The sequence below is a fragment of the Agelaius phoeniceus genome, chromosome 3 (assembly GCF_051311805.1).
Source record: "Agelaius phoeniceus isolate bAgePho1 chromosome 3, bAgePho1.hap1, whole genome shotgun sequence".
Taxonomy (NCBI): domain Eukaryota; kingdom Metazoa; phylum Chordata; class Aves; order Passeriformes; family Icteridae; genus Agelaius; species Agelaius phoeniceus.
Window position 1 is genome coordinate 99,594,872 of NC_135267.1, and position 7,064 is coordinate 99,601,935.

Here is a 7,064-nt window from a genome sequence, read left to right on the forward strand (position 1 = left end):
GCAAGAAGTAGATTAGGTCCTTTATTCTTTGGATCCTGACATATGGCAAATATTGAATGGAAAAGGGCAGCTTTTCTCCACTGCAGACTGGAGAACAGGACCCCAGATGGTGCTCTGGGGGCTCTAAAGGCTTTGCATTTCTTTGGGAAAGGAATGATTTTATCAGAAGGGCTAAGCAGGTGTTGCCTTGTGTTCGGTGGTTACTGCTGGCCTGATGTATCACACTGGGCATATTTGAGGTGAGCACATCTGTCCCTCTCCAGATTAAAGCTGTGTCTTTCCCACTGGATGGGAAAAGATGATCAAGGGCTTGGCCAGCAAAAATAGATGTTCTTCTCGTAATGGAATGGTGTTGAGTTTCACCAGCACAGAATGGTAGCCCCAAATACCTTTTTAAGACTTTACCTGGGAAAGACTTTTTGAGGCAAGGTCTAATTTTCATGGGTTTTTTTATCTGCTTAGCTTCTAGCCACTAATTATTTTCATGCCTGTGCCTAAACTTGCAAATAAGCACAGCACAGATCCGAGAAACTTCTATGTTAAGTTTGAAATCTTGCTTTAACTTATACCTCTGTATAAATCCTGGGTAGCCTAACTGATTCCTGTGGATTTACGCTATAAAAAATATTAAGATATTAATAATGACTTATTTTAAGGGTTTCCTTAAACCTAAAAATTGATTCTGTTTTTTAATAAATCAGGTATGACTCTAGTGAAATCACTGGTGTTATGTGGTTGTGAAATCCTGATGGGGGCAATAGAGCTTGAGTTCTGTTTTACATTCCACAGGCAAACCTTCTGGTGATTCACTTCTCCTGCCCAAGATTGCTCGCTGAGTTTAGGAGGAATGCAAAATCAAGTCCTTTGGGTTCAGTCACAGCCCACTGACCCATGTAGTTATCTGCACATGGGTTTTTCTCTTTTTCTGTCCAGAATTTTAGCAGTTGGAGTTCCTTTGAAGATTTTGCTCCTGAATCAACCTATTGGTATAAGATTATTCTGGCTGAATTCCAAGATGAGTTCCCTGTTTGAATCTTGGAGAGTGAATGCAAAATACTCAGCTTCCAGAAGAAACCCTGTAAAGAATAAATCTGCCAAACTCTTTAGCCCTTTTTTTTTGTTGTTTTTCTTATATCTTTTTAGAAGGGAAAACACTCTTATGCAAATCCATTGAGAAAAAAAGAGCTTTTACTCTTTCTCCTCCTCCCTTTTCTTCTTAAATGATGTGTCTAGACTTGTTCTGCTTATAACACTCCTGAGTATCACCATAAAGGGCATCAGTGTAACAATTAAGATGGATTTTAAGACAGGCACATGAAGTCCTCCATTAGGCAACCATAGTTTCTGCACTTCATTAGAGTTGCCTACTTCTGTTAAAAAACCCTGTCAACATCCCTAACTAATTAGGTTTATTGGCCCCCAGAAAGTTGTTCCATAACTGTATTCCTGAAGCTGTTGGTTTAGTGATAGCTTTCTTATTTCAAACCAAAATGTGCCCATGTGCAACTTATAAGCCATTTGTTCCTGTGTGTAACTACTGCTTTAGTTTAAATTGAAAACCCAGTTTTGCTCCAACTGAAGTGATTTTTTTCTGGTTTTGATCCATTACAATTTTTGTTATTCATAGGTTTGCTTTGTGATGGAGGGAGTCGGACTACAACTGGTAGAAACCTATCTGTAGGTGCTGAAAATACTAGCACTCTGATCTCAAGTCCCAAGCAAATTTCCCAGTGACTTTGGCTTAGGTTTTGCCATTATAAGTTTCCTTCTGTCTTCTGGATCTGGAGGTGAATCTCTGCCATGAATGCAGAACTTAATTTATCTTTCTACTAATGAGTGCTTCTAATGGTGGGTGCTATTTTCTAGGGAAAGAAGTAATTAGTTTTCTCAAGCTCAGCAGGAGGCCCAAAATTTCAGTCAGCACTGGGTTGTGCCCGTCGTCATGAATGATTGGAAGAAGGGAGGAAGGGAGGATATTAAAGATTAAATTTTTCTTTTTTTTTTTTTTTTTTTTTTTTTTTTAAATGAGGCAAATTGCCAAAGGGGAACAGCCATTTGCCAGCTCATGACTTTGCAATGTTATTTACAGGTGCAGAGACCTAACCCTTTTTAACTCCTCAAACTCCCTCAAACAGCAGCAAACAAACCTCCCAGGCTTATATTCCAGCCAATGGCAGAGAAAATAGGACTGGGAAAAGAATATGTCAACTCTTTTCCCTGCACTTCCCTAAAAGGGCAGGTAAGCTCAGTTCTGTCCTGTGGGGATAAGTCCCTCTATGCTTCCCCAGCAGCAACTGATACACACAGCACTTTGCCATGGGGGAAGAGGTTGGGGTTTTTTTCCCACAGTCCCTATGAATCCATTGTTACTATTGTTTTCTACTATAGGCAGGCATGGAAAATTTTTAAAATTTTATTAAGTTAAATCCATTAAGGAAAGATTGGCAGAATAATTTAAACTGATATAATTTTGATTATAAGTTTATTATGCCTTGATGATGGATGAGTCAAGGAAACAGACATTTTTCATGACAGAATCAGGTTAACTTGCTGGTTATAGTGAAATATAATTTTCTAGTTGCCTTTAGTGTTTATGGCAGTGAGGCCTTTAAGTTTGAAGCCATAAGTGCTCTTCACATCACTACTGGCTGAAGGAGCATTATTTTGAATTATGCCAGCTGCAGATGTGGACCTCCATGTGTGAGCCCATGTTGCAAGATGAAACAATCTTGAAAGGCAAAGTTATGGTTTTCAGCAGGTTTTTAGCCAAATTTTAGCTGAAAAGATAAAGCACTTTCAAGGGCTTCTCCCTTCTCTGTGTACAAGTGTGAAGGGTTTTCTTTTTGACAGAGTGAGAGCTGTTTGGCATTGCTTCAGCTTTGTTCAAGGACTGTCAAAGTATGTCTGGAAAAAGGTGAGTGAAGGTAATACTTGTATGCTGCTAGACCACCTAGAGTTGCCTTTTCAGTGCTCTTGCCTCTCCAGCTCTGTGCCTTATGCCAGACCTGGCCTTTTGTACTGCCTGTGGGTATTGTTTAATTGTCTGAGGGTCTGTCTTCTCCCTGCTGTCACCAGATCATCATCTCTGTAAAACTGAAAGCTGTAAAGAAGTTCTTTGTGGCCTTCTTGGCCCTGATGTTTTGTTTCCCCTCTTCAGATACATCTTACTCTCTTGTGCTCTTGCTTGTGATTTAAAAATCAACAGTCATGCATTTCCTTTTGTGTTGGCTTTGGTCAGGGAGTATAGAAGATCATTTTGCTTCTACGAGTGTCAGGCTCTTGAGGGCAGGGATACATGGTCACCACAGTAGGGCCTTGAAACAGAATATGTTGTCTCAGATTTGAAGAGGGTAAGGCTTATTTTGCGTGCAAATAACAGAGTATTTATCTTAATTTTTAATTTAATTGGCTGCTCAAAGTGAGCTACAGAGCCTCTTACTGTCATTCACAGAAGGGACAGGATTGCTGGGTCGGGTCATTCCAATCCACGTGTCATTTTGTCTGTGTCATAAGAGAAAATTCTGGACTTGTGGTTGGACTGGAAGACTTATCAGTTTTAATATATATTTTCCCCCTTTTTCCTTTTGTTTGCCTTTGTTCTTATTAACAAATACAAATACAGGATCCTAACAAGGAAATCTGGCTGATGTTTTGAGGGGATGAAAGTCAACAATCCTATTTTTAAGTAGTCACTAGAGATGAGGAGGTTCAGCCAGCATTCCTCAATGATTCCCTTGTAAAGGCAGGATCCCACTGCAGAGCAAGTAGTCACAGGTTAACTGAGACTATGATTTCAGACAAAGAGGCATTGGGCTTCTCCAGATGTTTTTTTCAGATTCTTCTCCAGATTCAGTTACTCTTTTTCTGTTTAAAGCTGACAGTTAAAACTATTTAAAAGGGCTTCCTTTTGCAGATTGTTGCCTGAAGATCACAAAAGATACTAAGAACATCAAAAATAACAAAGTAAAAAATTAGGCAAGAAATACAAAGGAATGGAATGCATAACCCCTCTTTCTCCTCAGTATTTACCTTGGAGTGTTTCCCTCAGAGATCATCTTATAATGTCAGCTCTGTTTACTCCTTGAGTAAACGTCTGGTGTCACTTTAATAAATCAGATGAACTCTGCTCAGAAAGATATGAAGGCTGTCATTTGATCATTAAGATTATTTACTGTAGGATATGTAGCTGAAATACAGTAGTAATACAGACACACACAAATCTAAACTCCTAAACAGAACAAAATTAATGGATGAAGCCTGACATAGTATGTTTTAAGGTAAAAGGACATCAATCAATCAATACCTAGTTTATATCATTGTGATGGTGTTTGATGCAGAACATTCAGAGCCAATCCAAAATAGTACAGCCTGTTTTAAGTAACTCAGCACAATATGTAAGACTAATTTTTATGGGCCATCTGTACATAACAGGCTGCTTTCAGATATTTTTTTCCAAATGCTATGAGATGTAACTTGCAGCTCACAGAGCAATGTAGGCAGTATGAATCTTAGGTGTAGGTGTATTTACAATTGCAAAGCTGTGCTTTTACCCATGGAGTTTGCTTTCCTTAGGGAAGAGCAACATAATGTTGACACATTATCACCAGCATTTCTTTGTTTCTGTACTCTAGAAATGAGTTGTTTACATTTTGTCAAATTCATTCGTGTCTTCAAAATCAGGGTGCTCATAAGAGAAATATGTCCTCAGTTGGCCCCAGAGGTTGTATTAGGGAATATTAAATTTTTTTTTTGCTTCTTGCTTTCAAGATGCAAATAGGTTTTCATTACGATTATAAATGGTACCAGCATGATTCCTTGAGAAGCCAACAGGCACCGACAAAGACCTGGCAGCCCTCTGACTTTGCAGCTCATGCAGCTTAATCCTAATTGAATTCCTCTGCGGCTGAGCAAGGCCCAGAGCAAGGGGCAGGCTCTGATATCTAAATGTATAATGGGATGGCATAGAGGGCCAGCCTGCCTTCTGTGGAAGGATCTACAGGTGGTTTCTGACAGTGTTCTGTCTGTATACCCTGTGATCTGATGTGCATCTGGATATCATTCAGAATGGACAGTTAAACTGTGAAGGGTTGTGGTGTTCCTGGTAACTTCTTCAGGATAAGCCCAAGTGGAGATTGATGGACTAGTGTGTCCACATAAAGACCAAAGACCTGCAAAGAGACTCTTTGCAGGTGTCCAGGCAGGTTCTGCTTCTGGCTAAGCAAAAGGGGGACCTGCCTATTTATTATAAGTGTTTCCCCACACTAGGAGTGCCCTAGGACTTGTGATCCTCAGGTGCTGGAGAAATAATTGTAGGACTGGGGTGAATGCTGTCTTCCTCCCTAGGCTTTTGTGAGACCAGTGGGGTGCAGTTAATGCCCTCAGGAACTGAATTTCACCTGGATCTGCTGCCTGCAGAACCTTGCACACTTGTGGGATCCAATTGCAGGCCATGGTCTGAGCTGTATGGAGTTTCACAAGGAAGTCTGGGTCAAAGTCTTGAGCCTCTGTGTAGCAGAGCTGCTAAAGATGTGTTGAGCTTCCAACATGTGAGTAACCCCCACCTCTCCTTCCAGCAGAGAGAAGTGCAATTACCCAGGACAGCAAAAGCCATAGTGAGTGAAACATGGACATATGTTCTACAAAGAGCTGTTTTATAATCCCTTCTCTATTGGCAGCACAGACTGGTGTCCATGTACACCTGTAATATGTATGATTCAAATGGGGCTTGGTTGTTGTAACTAAGCTGAAACAGACTGGAGGGGAAATTATTTTATTTGGAAAGAAAGCATCTGAGGTGCTATATCCTATGTTCTTCTGTTGACATTTTCAAGTTTGTAAAACCTCACAGTTTGATTTGTTGATCCCACAAAATCATCAGGGGACTGAAACACCAGAAAAGACTTTGCCATGAAACCAGATAGTGGGAAATGTACTGGATCACTCTGCTAGTCACTTGAAACAGTAAAAAAACGAATAAATATGAGAGAAGGTGTGGTAGGGAAATGGCAAAACAAGCAGTGGGAAATACCATTCTAAATTTGTGTGGTCTAGGACCTCTAATGATAGGCTTTTATCCCATTACATCTAATTGACATAGAACTTTATCATTAACAAATTGACAAGTATTTACTCCCTGAAATATTTGGGACATTTTAGTGACTTTCTATTCATGATAGACTGTTGAAAGGACTATTACAGCCTGGCTGACATGTAACCTGGGAAAGTGATCCAGCAGTCTTCAAAGTTAATGAAATGTCATTTGTCATAGGCCTTGCAGGTGTGACTGTTTCTATGTTATAACACGTGATGGAGTAATAGCTGGATTGCAGGCCTATTGCCAAGCATAATGCACATTCTGTGAGTGTCACTGGTGCAGAATTGCATAAATCTTACTAATAGTGAGAAGTTTTGAAATACATGATCTTTCTCTTCTAAGGTCAAGCAAGACTACACCATAATTTAATTTTAGCCTTGCTGTCTCTGCAGTCAGAATGGTAACATTCAACACTGGCTGTTCAGTGTCTTCTTCTAAAGGCTTAATTTTGAAGGGTTTCATTGTTTTATTGTATTGTTTTGTTTTGTTTTGCTTTTTCTTGTTTCCCTCCATCTCCCCCTCTCCCCTCCCCCCCATCCCCAGCCAAGAATGGCATGAGTGAATTGGCTCTGGAAGAGCGTTTTGTTAGGAATTTTTGGGTTCACTCCCAGGCCTTTGCACTGTGTCAGTGCAGAAGAGGTGGCATTTATTCTAACTGCATGACTGAGGATGGGAAAAATTCTCAGATGGCTAACAGTAGCTTTACCAGGACTATTAGTGGGATACTGCAAAGGTTGAGGTACGAAAGCTGTTGAAGTAACTTGCATACAGGAATGTGCTGTTGTTTGCTAGAGCTCTAATTGCAACAAATAGTGCTATGTTTTTTTTCAGTGTCAGATGTTTAGTTGGGGTAAATCACTGAGTGCAAATGTTGGAGAAATTTAAAAGGGAAAAATAATACCCAACCCCCTTTAGTTTATCTTGTTAAAGATTTAGTCTGTTATTTCTTGAAAATTATGTTTTCATGTGG